Raw genomic sequence first — 14,660 nt, forward strand, 5'->3', positions numbered from 1 at the left:
ACAAGGGCTAGCATCAAGTTTTTGTGATTAAGTGCAAGAAAGTGAAAACATTGGTACAGAGCAACTTCCATCGCAAGGAGAATCCTCTAGATCATCAAGAAGTCCCCATCAATCTAGATAACGTCTTTGAGGTGCTTCATGATAGGAATCTGAAAGGCTTTCTTACCTTGGAGCTGTCCGTTTCTCAGTCAAATGGGGCGAAGGAAGACAACAAAAAAGGAGAGGCGGCGAAGTATGGTTCTTCAGACGTGGAGGAGTTTTTACCACTCTCCCCTTAATGGATGACTTACATATTCAGTGCTGGAATGTGAAAGGATAATTTTGCAAAGAAAAGCACTCTCTTATGGGAGGAGATCAGAAAAGAAGCTACAAATTGTTGGCTGATCCAGGAGCACCAACTTGACGCTTCTTGTTGCAAGAAGCAAGCTATAGGGAATAAGTTGGTATTCTATGGAGATGGTGCTTTGGGGTATAATGGGGTGCTCTCCATTTTTGATAGGGAGTTGGAGCCACAAGTTGTGTTTAACCACGTCTCAGGTAGAGTCCTTGGAGTAAAGATGAAGTGGGCACACCAGTCTTTCACCATTATCAACATCTATGCTCCTTGTGATGCTAAGGGGAGAGAAAAAATTTGGGTGGATCTCAGAGAACAACCTCTTGAAGGTGACTGTTGCATCATGGGAGACTTTAACATGGTTTAAGCTTGCAAGTACAAGACGAGATTGGCTAATCTACTAGCTGGTTCTGAAAAATCCAAATGGCAAGCACTTTGCGAGAGATGGTGCTCGATTTTTGGAATGCACGTCCATGGAGTAGCTCTCCTGGCATGACATACACAAGCCTCCAATATGCCAACAGGGCATCCCATCTAGACAGATGCTACGTCTCCCATCAGACGGACTGGCTTTCCTCAGTTGCGACGCTATGTGTTGATACATCTAAGAGCATGTGGGATCACTTTCCCTTGAATCTTTACATAGCCAGGGCCAATAAAGGCGCGTGTTCCTCGGAGGGGAAGAAGAAAAATTTAGTCTTAGGGGATCATCTCTTTAAGGATTCCCTCTTTAGGTCTTTAGCTAAGATGGCCCTTTGCAAGATAAATCAGGATGTGGGAGCTGCTAACCCTTGAGTGTGGCCCTCTTTGGTGCGTAGAATCCAATCACCGATTGAACGAGCAGGGCCCAAAGTGAAAAAGGCTCGAGAGGATGCAAACAGGGAGTTGAAGGAAGAAGTAGAGGAACTAGCCAAAGAAAGCAAGAAGGAAGAGCTCTTGATGAAGAGAACAAAACATGGCCGGAGGCCAAAGCATGTCTCTCTGATTTGCAAGCTAAGGAGACTAATAAGACCAGACTACTGGCCAGAGAGTTTGCCCTCAAACTTGAGCCCACTAACCAGGCGCATTTCTTTAGAGCTCTCAAAGTTAAAAGAAGAACGGACTCTATTATAGCAATTACTAACGAGACGGGGAATGTAGTAAGAGACCATAATTCTATGGCCAAGCTCATGCTCGACCATCTCAATTAAATTATTGGTCAACCGAAAGTCTACACTCAGGGGATTGAGAAGGCCAGAGCCCTTTTGCTTGGTATGGTTAAATGTGGCCTATTGTCTACTGAAGCAAAAGCATTGGAGAGGCCAATCTCTGTCGATGAATGTTGGATTCCCTTGTAGGCGATGGGGAAGGAAAAGTACCCTGGTTCATATAGTCATGGGAGGATCTTAAATTCCTGATACTGCAACTTACTAACAGGGCTCTGTTGGAGCAGCAATTGGATGACATCTTGAAAAGAGGATTAATCAAACCTATTCCCAAGTTGGTATGTTGCTCAGCCTATCTCCATGATGAAGATTGCATGCAAGATCTTTCCTAAAGTGATTTCTCTAAGACTAGCTCCAACCTTGAATACAATCATCACCCCCCACCAACATGGATTCGTAAAAGGTAGGTCAATTTATGACAACATCTTGGCTGCCATAGTTGGTATTGAATATGCTTCTTTCACCAAGCAAGAAAGTGTTTCTCCTCTAGCTTGACCTAGATAAGGCTTAGGATAGAATCTCATGGTCATATATTAAGGTAATCATGAAGGCTTTGGGATTTGGACCCAAAATGTGTGCAATAGTCCTCACATTGGGGGAAGGAAGTTACTCTGAGCTCCTCTTCAAGAACAAGATAGTGGGAGGTTTTGAGGCCAAGCGCTCAATCAAGCAAGACTACCCCCTTGCCCTCTTCCTTTTTGGTATTGGCTCTCACCCGCTGGTGACCACTTGAGGATAGTGCAGTGAAAGGAGAAACTCAAGATCTTTCACTGCTTGGAGGAAAGGAACTGCTTGCAAAGCTCTTTGTAGATGACTCTTTTATCTTTCTCAAAACTAAGTTAGAAACACTAAGAAGAGCCCTTGAGATTGTTCAACTTTTTGCCTTTGACTCTGGCTCAATGTGCAATGTTTAGAAATCAAGACTGATATCTCTCTCAGAAAGCGACACCTTCGACCCTGCGCATTGGTCATGAGAACTTATGGGCAAGGGATTTGTGTTCAGGCACCTAGGTGCTCCACTTGGGGTGGGAATTATGGATAAATAGAGATTTGATTGGCTTTTGACCAAAATAAACAACAAAATGAGAAGATGGAATTTTGTGCTCCTCCGCTTCCATAGTAGAGTCACGGTAATCAATGCTTTCATGATACCGTACATTTCATTTGTATCACCGTTGCTAAAATTGAGCAAATCCAATTGGAAAGAATTCTTGAAGCCTATCAAGCGGTTTTTATGGAAAAGAAACATGAAAGCCAAAACCCCTTGCCAATGTGGGAGATGGGAATGGGTAGCAAGACCTAAGAATCAAGGCAGAATCGAGACTAGTGACCCCATGGTGCATGCAGAAGCTTCGTGTGCCAAACTTGTTGTCTCTTTGACGAACCAGAAACAGGAGTGGGCTATCATGGCCTAGGATATGATAAACGACACAAAGCTTGCCACAAAAGGGGGCATGTGGAAGAAGACCATTGTGTCAGACAAGATGTTGGCACCTTGTTGGACATCCCTCAAGCTTGGTGGCTACACAGGGGAACTAGCATGAAAGTGTAACAAAGCAGCCTCAACTATGGAATGGGGGGAGAAGTTCAGATACTTCAAGGATTCCTCCCTCAATTCATCCCCCTGGCTCTCTAAACTTGGAAGGGGCTCCTTGGACCCCTTTTGGAGGGATGTTGCATGGATAGTGAACAACAAAGGAATCTCTAAACTTTCTAATCTTTGGGATGACAGAATCTTGTCATAATAATCAATATCTAATTCTCCTAAATGATTTTCTCATATTAAACTGATCATTTAATGTGGGGAAGGCCAGGGGAGAAAAAGCTAGAATATTGGTTAAGCTAGCAGGCCGGCCACAGTAGGGATCCAAAGGAGGAAAATAGGGATCCAAAGGGGGGGCCATCTGCAAAAGAGCCATGTGCAACAATGGGCTAAAAAGACCCTAAGGTTCAGCCCATTAAGACTTCCAAAATGCTAAGGTTCCAAAATTCAAAGGTTGTGTCCAAAGGTCAACCCAAGGGAAAGTTGGATGCTTTGTGTGTGCCCTAAAAGTCTTTGCACATCCCTACATGGGAGGGGGCGAGCCCTAAAGGTAGGGGATGAGAGAGAAAGCCACACATACACACACACACACAGGCTCCCTTTACACAAAGGGAATGAGGGACACATGTCAGCTCCCTAGGCAGATGCCCACAAGGTGTGCCCAATTTCTATTGGATGACCCTTGAAGTGGACCAATGAAAATTAAGCTAGAGTAAATCTAGTTTAATTAATTTAAAAACATTTAATAAAAGAAACCAATGAGAATTAAGTCTCCTAGAAGACTATTGGGCAGTCTCCCAAGGGGTCCAATGAGCATTCAGGAGCCCCATGGCTTGTCTGATTCCTATTGGCCAGGAGGCAAAGGGGTCCAATGAGAGTTTAGTTTAATTATTTAATTACCTAAAGCTCTCACAAAAAGGGGAAAGGGGGACACATGTTAGAAGGCTATCACTTATGCTGCTTAATTGTAATTGGCTTGACTTGGGGAGGGCCAATGAGGCTTCAGCAAGAGCAATTAGCAAGAGGGCTCGCCCAAGAGAGAGAGGAGGGCTGATTTTTGGAAGGCATTATCACACACACACTCACAGAAGCTCATGTGTGAAGAAAGAGAAGACTATCTCTTCCCAAGCTTTAATGGAGAACTCATCACCTACTCCAAGCTTGTGAGATAGAAGCCTACATCAACACTCTCTTGGCATGTGGATGCAAATCCAACCAAGAGCCAAGCTTCAATGCATGCTCATCTCCTCTACCAAGCTAATTACTAAGCTAAGCTTTGCTACATATGAGTGATTATGTGAGGAGATGTACATCTTTCTCGTAAGATACTCCTTCTTCCTCTCAATCTACTCTCATACCCTGCTAGCTCTCACCATCTTCGAAGGTGTGTGAGGTCTTGGGTCTGAGAACGGGGATAATTAAAGTTGTATTTGTTAAGTGTTTTGCTTAGTGCATGAAGTTTCCATCTTCATTGCACTAGCTAGTCTTGAAGGAACACAAAGAATTGTATTGTACAATGTCTCTCTTGATGGGAGAAACCATAATACAAAGCCTTTTGCAAGGGGGACCGGCTCCATGAAAATCCGGTCCTCAACTGTTGTCAATAGCTTAATTTCTCTCTCTTTTGAAAGTATTGTCGATGCTATCTAACTAGGTATTATGCTTTTTGTTGCTCTCTCCACCCAAGCACTCTTGTAATTCTCATTAGGAATCTATTCTAATGAAATGCCCACTATGTTCATGCTAATTTTCGCTACACATAAGTTATTAGGCCATTAAATGTTACAAGCTTGTGCTGCCAGAAGAATGTGGAGCTCATGACGTTACAACATAAGATGGGTATATACAAAATTCTTATGATTAGTAGACTCTTGGAAGTGTTGACATCCTCATTTCCACCTGTTTGCGGATCATGAATAGATTGGAGAGCTTGGCATTGGCCGAAAGACAAAGTGTTCTCGCTTCCCAATACTCAGAGTACTTATAATGTGCTGGTGTACAAAGCGGATTGGTTTGCCCCACTCAAAAAAATTTGGAAGAAAAACTGGTCAAACGAATGCTGGCAAAAGAGTGTTACTACCATCTTGGAGATTAAAGGGCCTGGATACATAAAGGTATTCATCTAGAAGGTGCTCTAGGGAGACTTGCCGACTAGGATTAAGGTGTACGCTAGAGGGATCGGCTCTAAAACTTGCTCTGGCTATAGATCAGCTTCCTAACACCACCTTCATCTATTAAAAAAGTATCCTACTTTGCGGGGACTAGCCGCTCGGGTTTGCAAGTAGGTACGAAGGACTTGGAAGATCATCTTTTTTATGGATGACCTGGTGTTGGGAGGGCGTGGTATCTAAAGTAAGGCCGTTTAAGTGTGCACACAATTACCATATTGTGCTACCTAAACTAGGTCTATAAGTCCAAGAATCTTTGAGTCTTTGGGGACAAACTGGATGTAGCTCTGTTTTATGATATTGTGCATTTGAGCATTGAGCTTATACATGTTTGTAGACCCCAATATATTTTCACATTTTGTATCAAACTCGGGTTAATTTGGGATCTGCATGGGCATGCATTGCATAAGTATGCATGTTTAACATGATTTTATGTCTGCTGCATCTGGATGGTTGGTTACTGCTTGAAACATTGAATATTATTTATAATTGAAATTTGAATGCTTGGTCCCTGTTTTGCGGGAAGCTTAAAAGTCTGCTTGGTATTCTATGACCTAGATTCTGTCTTTAACTTAGAGAGCTAGATAGTGTACATCTTAGGAAGGAAACTCAAGTTCAACTCTAGCGGTAGTGCAGTGATAGTTTTGAGAAGGAGAGAACAAAAGTGTTTTTGCCATGCTAAAAGAATTAGGGTTTAGTGTCTTTTTAACTACTAAAATGACAATGTCCTGGCTAGACTCTGTGACTGCCTTAAAGGGAGTCGATGTTGAATTTTGAAAAGTTTTAGTAACACGGAGGAGTTTTAGAATTTGGATCTATAAATCCAGGAGACTTTCAAGTTTGACCTTTTTTTCTTCGCATTGCGAGCACGAAGTGTATAAGATGTATTCTGCCAGAATTAGAGAGAAAGAATAGAGAGATAGAGGTCTTGAGTTCAATTCTCATTGGATAGATCTTTAAGATCTCGTGGATTTACCCCTACGCAATTTAAGAAACTATAAAAGGTGGGAACAAGGTCTTTATAGACCATATATGATTGGAAGAAAAAAATTAATTAAAAAAAAACGTAGTTCTGGTTGACAGCTATGAACCGCCGCGAGGGGGAGCGTGCATGAGGAGAGAGAGAGTCATCAGGACGCTGGAGGGGGGATGAAGAGAGCGAGGGAGTCCATACTTCCCTCAGTGAGAGAGAAGGACCGCGAGGAGGAAGGCGGCCCCGGGTGCGCATCAATGGAGAGAGAGAGAGAGCGTGAGCCCGAGACGAAGAGTGAGAGCCGAAGGGGGTGGTTGCAGAGGGATGCGATGGGGGAGAAAGGTTGCAAGTTAGAGAGAGGGAGAGAATGCGTTTCTGTGTAGAGAGAGATAGTGAGATCTATTCTGGAGTGCAGGAATTTGAGAAAGTGAGAGAAACTAGGAGTGTCTGTGTGTCACATAGATGCGTGTAGTGATCATAGAGAGAGAGACATTGAATGGATAGCATATCTGTGTTTCTGTGTGTATAAGGTCATTTGTACGAGAGTTATATTAGTAGAGAGATGAAGAGAGAGAAAATCCTCTGTGCAATGCTAATTGGAGAGAGAGAGAAGAGCGCCAATGCTTGTGACTGTGTGTGTGAACTTTAGAGAGAGCGAGATAGATCCTGTTATAGCGCCAATACGAGAGAGAGAGAGAGAGAGAGAGAGAGAGAGAGAGAGAGAGAGACTTTTCTTGCTGTAGTGCTAGGGAGAGAGAAATAGAGTAGCCAAGTAGTTCGAGAGAGAAAAGAACATCGATTGCAGGGTATAATAATTGTGTGTGTATTGCTTGGAAACATTGTGTGTGTTGGGTAGAGAGACAATCGTGTCCGTAGCATAACGAGGAAGAGATAGGGTAAAGGGGCCAATAAAAAACCAGGGCCCCTTAATGAGACACAAGATGGGGACCGGGTAAGGCCAAAATAGAGACAACTTTGAACGAATGAAAAGCTAATTTTACAACGTGGATTAAACAAGAGTCCGTGTTTGTTTTTGTCTTTTTACAAATTCAAGCCTCAGCCAGTAAAGGTGCACGGTGGCTTACAACTTGTCCACGACTAGTTTTCAATATAGCTTTACAAGGGAAAACTTTTGGTGCTTTCTCGTCCTACCCACGATCCAAGATTTGCACCATTATTGGACATCCTGCATAATAAATTGCACGATCAGTAATGATAGCGTAGCAAGAAGATAAATGAGTAGTTACAGATCAACACAAGATTAGGTGCTCTACCACTCTACACAATCCACAAACCCAAGCTGAGAAAAAGCATTAGACGCAATCCAAACTCTACACAGTCCAAAGACCCAAGCTTAGAAGAAGCATTACAGACAATAACTACTCTGCACTCTGTGTAGTTCAACCAAATAGCCCTGCACTCTGTACAATCCTCCTAAACTTGGAGGTTGCATCTGGCAATTGATAACACACATGCTGCAGTACAAGTCATCTGCAGTACACTTACCTGCACCATTCTCACCTTGCCGCCATGGCTTCTAAAAGACCAGCAACAGAAAGCAGGAACATCAGAGTCTAGGACATTGAAGGAGTCAACAGACTTTTACAACCAACAATGCAGCACTCACCAAATGGCAACTTCAAGTGCACCCTGTGAATGCAAAGCTTGTCTGATAGAGAGACATCCACAACTAGAGGCCTTTTTGTGCACATCCCTTCTCTTGCATAAGAGTGGCGGAAGAGTGTGTTGTTGTGGTAAAGTTCATGTGTTACCTATATTTATGTGCAAGCACCCTCGCAAGAAAGCCCCATTCATTTCACCCAAACTTCCCATTTCAACCACAAGCCAAACACCAACCGAAAACCTCCCTCAGGATCCTCCAAGACAAGCTCCCAAAAGGAAATTTTCAGTAAAAGAGTATTCCAAACTGCTGGAAAACATATCAGACTAGAACAGTTTGGTTTACACAAGAGGTAAGCTTAACATGTTCACATCTATTTTTTGGTTGTATTGCTTTCATTAATTTTTCATCTTTTGCTTATGTCCTTATGGTAAACTTCTCAGATTAGGTCGTTGAAATGGGCAAGAGGAAGCAAGCAAACCAGACACCAACATCATCCAAATGTGGCTATCCACATACAGACCATTTCCATCCAATTTCAAAGACCACATCACCAGCAAAGTGCAAGAAGAGAGTGCATTTTACTCCTGCTAGAAGTAATGTTCACATTCAATCACCAACGAAGGACAAGGGTCAAATGTCAAGGAGATACGCCACTGCCATTCCAATCCCACCAAAAAATCCTCGAAGAAGCCATGGTATAGCACTAACTTCAGCACTCAAAATAGCAAACATGCAAAATCGTACAACGAGCAAAAGACCACCATTGGTAAAACAGGCCAAGGCGAATTTTCCACCAACAAGAGCATCATCAAACTTCCAAACATAGGCAGAATTTGTAGAGAACTGTTGTCACTTGGCGCAAGAAGATGAAGGACAGCCAATCAAGCCAGTACAAAAGCGAAATAAGTGCACAGTTTTGAGATGGACAGAGAAGGACATGGAAAAAGCATTACAAGCACGAGATGAGGGTCTTTCCCTATGGAAATGCTCTTTACAGTTTGGAATCAGCCGATCTGCTATAACAAACTGGGAGGAAGGCAGGACTCAAGAGAAGAAGAAAGGCCCACCAACTCAGCTAAGTTCTCAAGAAGAAGATGCGCTTTTACAATGGATTTTCTTGAAGTGTGAATCAAGCCATGGTGTGTCTGTACTAGATGTTAAGCTAAAAGTCGCCGAAATATGTCAAACCAGGCATACAATGTTCTCTAATGGAATACCAGGAAAGAGTTGGTGGGAAGGGTTTCGGAGAAGACATCCTAACCTTGTGTTTAGAGTGTCCGAAGGACTAGACCAATCAAGAGCAAGCAGATTTCTCCCAGAAATTGTCAAATCACTTCATGACAACCTCAAGAATCTTTATACAGAACACAAATACCCCTCTACCAACATATGGAATGTAGATGAAACTAGATTTCAAGGCTCCAGGGACAAGGGTATGAAGGTTCTTGCAAAGAAAGGGGCAAAGGTAGTATACGGGGTTACTTGCGATTCACGCGAGTGGATGACGGTACTGTGTTGTGTGAATGCTGCAGGAAGCGCAATTCCCTCATATTACATATTTAAAGGCAGTCGTATCATGGGCAACTATATTCAGCATTGCGAACCTGGAGCAGCAATGGCGATGAAGAAGAAGGCTTGGATGACTGGGGAGCTTTTTGTAGCGTGGCTGCTCCATTTTGACAAATTCATTACCAAAACTGTGGGTAAGTCTAGTAGGCATCTTCTCATCCTAGATGGGCATGGAAGCCATGTCTCCCTAGATGTAGTAAAAAAGGCTAATGAAAGGGAATTGACACAATTACTCTACCGGCACATACGTCACATAGACTTCAGCCCTTAGATGTAAGTGTGTTCAAGTCACTAAAAGTGCAATTTCGACGGGAAAGAGACATTTGGCAACAAAAATCTTCATCAAGGCAAGCTTCAAAAACAGAAATTGCATCTATTGTGGCAAAGGCAATCAAATCCTCTTTCACGCAATCTAATATCAAGGATGGCTTCCGTGCAACTGGTATATGGCCATTGGATTCAGCAGCTATTCGTTTCGAGGGAATGCCAAGCAGTCATATCACACTGGTGGAAGATTCTACAACAGAAGCAACCAGAGAAGATCAGTCCTACAATGATGAAAATCCATCTCAGGTACCCAACACCCCATTGCATTCAAACATGGAAGATGATGCAATTTTCGCTTTAAATAATTTGGCAACTCAGCTTGGTGTGGATATATCACAAACACAAGGAGAGGTGGATCAAGCAATGTTGTTCACACAATTAATGGAAGCAGACAACTTATCTACTTTTCAGGATGCTTCACATGAAGACCTATGTACAGTTGAGGTAGTGTACACAATTAATACAGATCTCTCAAGCACATTGGCCGAAAACCCTCACACAAGCAATGAGATGGACACTCCAGTAAGGGATCAAACCAGGACACACAATTTTGGAATGGAAAAAAAACATCCATTGGATCTCACCCAGTCAAGGAAGATGAATGAGAGCACACGTATCATTGATCTTCTGCAAATACCAAGGACTGAGGTTTGTGTGAGACAGGTGCATCGAGAAGCCTTTGTTGACTACACCAATAGTCTTATTCTAACATCTTCCCAATATATGGAAAGTATGAAAGCCAAAACAGCAAAGAAGGAAGAAATTACAAAGGCAAAGGAGACAAAGCATGTAGAAAAGGAACAAAAGAGGGCTCAGACCATAACAGAAAGGGAGGCAACAAAGAAAAAAAAGGCTTGAAGCACAGGAAGCAAGGAAATCCCGAAAGAATTGGGAGATCCAACAACAAGATTTTGAGACACAGTTAAGGTCTGTATTGTGGGAGGGTGGTCCTACAGAAGATCTATACCGAAGGCCACTTCATGTTGATCAAAACTATCATGCATTTGCACGAAGCGCCAGCAACGACTAACACATTCTTGACTTCCTTTTTGATATGATAAGTATTTTTGTCTTTCTGGTTGGTAACATCCCTAAGTACTCAGTTTGATATTCTCGTAACACCCCAATATATCTACTTCTACTACATATCTTTCATGTTGGTACCCCAATGTATTTACCGGTCTTATTTTTCTTCAATATACATCCCGTGCGGCGATCCCAGTTTACATATGCTCTATGTATCAAGGATTTTGAATTATGTCCTTACCCAAAGCGCACATCTTGTGCAATGGTCAAGCCATATTTTGGTGAGCTTATCCACTTTCTATCTGTCTCAAGTGTCAATGCAACACGGTAGTTTGAATGTTACATATATTACCACCTTGTCATCAAATTCATTTTGTTTTACTTTGCATTTTAGAAAGCCTTTTACATTCCATAGGTAAAGAAAATTCTTTATTTCAAGTGCTGAGACTGATTATAAAACATGGTCGCTTATTCACAAACAGTAAGACACCACCACACAATAAAGTCAAACTTAGGACTTCCTAAAATACCATTGCTAAGTGAGGACAAGCCTCACCCGATCAATTTCCGCACAGGTGCACAAACCCTGATGCCAATGTAGAAACCTTCCTGGTGCAGCTGAGACAAGACGACATTGCTGCAAAATTCACATATCAACACATTAGCATACCAAGGAGGCTTGGACATAGGCATGCCTTGAAGACAAGGGAAAAAATCACATAAAATGAAAGCGTAGGCAGCTACCTCATGGGCGAAGATTGAAAGGGGCACCAATTGTTCAATGGCTGCTTGAATCTCTACCTGCATTTTGTCATGCAGATTCAATCTGGTTTCTACGCCTGAGGATTTGCAGGGTGACAAGAAATGTAGTCAGCTTAGCCTACTTGGCCAATTGGGCTCTATGGACTGTAGGGCTAGCAAGGCGTGTATGCTCACATGGGCACTATCTGCTCAATCCAGGATGGGGCTGCAGAGGGACTGTAGTTGAGAATGCAGGCATAGCAAGGGCAGCAGTGCTGCTTTTTGTGACTCCTCGAGGCGGGAGATGAGACTACTGTAGCCGATGGGATCCAGCTGGGAATCACCTAAGAGAGAGTGATCCAGGTCATGCATGGCATCGAAGACTGTCAACACAGCAAAAGCAGGGGCAACGACTTTGTCAATGCCACTCGGAAGCTCATCCATGACCTTTGTCAAGGCCTTGTCTTGTAAAGATCATCCTCGAGCTCCCTACCTTGTAAACATCATCCTCGAGCTCCCTACCTTGTAAACATCATCCTCGAGCTTGAGGAATGTGTGTATCACCATGACTATCCCGGGCACTCCGAAGCCTTGACATCACTGCATTGTCCAGCGAAGTAGGCATCTCTCTGTTGTTAACATTTATTATAGCTTATGCTTGATAAGCTCCGCAACAAACATGAAAGACGCAACCAAAGCCTTGAGGCTTGCGAGCTGGCTGGACATGGCCATGCGCAGAGAGAGAGAGAGAGAGAGAGAGAGAGAGAGAGAGAGAGAGAGAGAGAGAGAGAGAGAGAGAGAGAGAGAGAGAGAGAGAGAGAGAGAGAGAGAGAGAGAGAGAGAGAGAGAAAGAGAGATAGTTCTATTATCGTCCGAGGAGGTCAAATATGACCTATGGGACCAAATGAACATGTCACGTGGTGTGAGTGGAGTTCATAAGTGACTCTCGATGCTCAAAAATGGCTGAAATGAGCGTCGCAATAGAGAGTCCACATCGTGGTTGGGAGAGGAAGGTATGTAGGGAGAGATCATGGCTGAATATATGGGGAAAAGAGGACCTAATGTGGTCAAAAGCTGAGCACTCAAGTAGTGTGTGGTAATCACTCTCTCGCACTTGACGAGGCCATAAGGTGCAAAGTCGATGACACTCCTCGCCAGTGCCCCAACGTCCTGTCTCGCAGCGTAGAGAATGGGAGCTAAGACGAATGGAGGCAATGGTGCAGATCGTACTCAATGGGATGGGCTCAAGGATGTAGGAATGGGTTCGGTTACCTCGTTCCGAGAAGAAGAGAGATTTGTAGTTTGGGGCAACGTGTGTGGTGTAATGGCTGAAGCGAGAACCTCCGGATTTCTCCCAAGCCGTGATACATTGGCGTTGTAAGAAGTCCTCATTAACTTGGGAGTCGATCGACGCATCCTTGACCAAGTGACATGCATCCCATCTTCCAAACCATTTCTTGATATCAAGCATCCACCCCGAACTTAGTATTTTGCTCTTGCATGTCTTTTGAACCATTTGACTTGCTTCATATGCGATTCTAGGAAGTCGATGCAAAGGGCTATGTTGTGTCTTTCGCATGTACTCCACAACCCTTTGCATGCCCAAGACCTCAATGGGAAGCAATCCGGACTCAAGAAGTAAGAGCATGTAGGGTGTTTGTGTCTTGACTTGGAGAAAGTTGGTGAGAAAACGCTTTTGGACATTCTCAAACTCTTTCCAAGTAGACTTCCCGATGCTTCCACCCCACACCTCCACTCCATAAAGAAGCACCGGTGTCACCAATGTGTCAAAGAGGTACTTTTTGAGAGCCCAACACTTGATCTCTCCTGCATTGCACATGTTCTCAAATTCATAATAGGCCCTCTTTCCGGCTTCCAAGCGACACATTGCACAATCCTTCCATTTATGATTGGATGGAACCTCAAGGCCAAGGTACTTGAAGTGATCTACCACTTCAAGTTTCTCATTGTTATATACAATGCATGGATTTTCATCATTGAGGGTCTTTACAAGCATAACCTTGGTTTTGGATCCATTCACGATCAGCCCGCTATGTAGGCAAAAGCGTTCCAAGACACTCATAAGCTTTTGTGCATCTTCTAAGGTATGTGCCAAGAGCACTACATCATCGGCATAAAGCAAAAGCATGATCACCGCATTTCCGATCTTAACCTCTTCTATGCCTTCTTGCTGCATAAAGTCAAGAACCTTGCATTCCAATTCATCAATGAGTAGCCCAAAGAGGGTTGGGGAAAGTGGGCATCCTTGTTTGACACCAATAGTGCTTGCAAAAAATTCTGAAATTCCATCTCCCATACGTAATCGACATATCACTTTTTGGTAGATGCGAAAGACTGCATGCATAAATTCTCTTGGCACTTGAAGGCTTTGCATACGTCTCCAAAGATTTCCTCGCGGTACCATGTCAAAAGCTTTCTTGAAATCCACAAAGCAACAATACAACTTTTTTCCATTCAATCGAGACGCTTCCATAAGAACTCGAAGAGTGACAAGGTGATCAATAGTGCTATGATGCTTTCGAAAACCTGCTTGGCCAAGTGCACGTTTGCCATTCTTTTCAGCCCATTCACTTATCTTCATCTCCATGATACATCCAAATAACTTTGCCATTAAAGAACCAACCATTATAGTGCGATAGTTGTTCACATTGTTTACATCTCCTCCTTTGTGCAAAGGTTTGATCCAATTTGCACTCCAATCATGAGGCATGCCATACTGAAGTACAAGGTTAAACATATCGCATATCCAATATTGTGTTTTCTTGCTTGTCCATTTAATCATTTTAGCCTTGACACCTTGAAGGTCACCTGCCTTGCGAGTAGCAAGTTTCTCAAGCGCGCGGCATACATCTTCAATGGTAAAGAAGGGAGACATAAACGGAAGGGAGCTACAACACTCCATCTTATCAACATTGGGTTTCTCATAGAGGTTCTTACAATGCATATACATATCCTCAAGAGTCAAGTCACCAAAGCTCTCAACGCGCTTGCCTTTTAGATTTTGCCAAAACTTGCCACATGCATGTGCTTTCTCTTGTGCTAAAAGAAGTTGTTTTTCGACTTTCCACCTTCTCCTCTTCGTTTGAACAAGTGCTTTGTATGTGTGTGAACATTCCAAGTAAACTTCCT

At 43.1% G+C, this 14,660-nt stretch overlaps 1 pseudogene; it reads left to right on the forward strand.

Moving 5' to 3' along the window:
• Positions 1–8,763: 8,763 nt before the first annotated feature.
• LOC147434742 (uncharacterized) lies at positions 8,764–10,773 on the forward strand (annotated as a pseudogene).
• The last annotated feature ends 3,887 nt before the right edge of the window (positions 10,774–14,660 follow it).

This window comes from Adiantum capillus-veneris, chromosome 19, assembly GCF_014529385.1.
Source record: "Adiantum capillus-veneris isolate H3 chromosome 19, ASM1452938v2, whole genome shotgun sequence".
NCBI lineage: Eukaryota > Viridiplantae > Streptophyta > Polypodiopsida > Polypodiales > Pteridaceae > Adiantum > Adiantum capillus-veneris.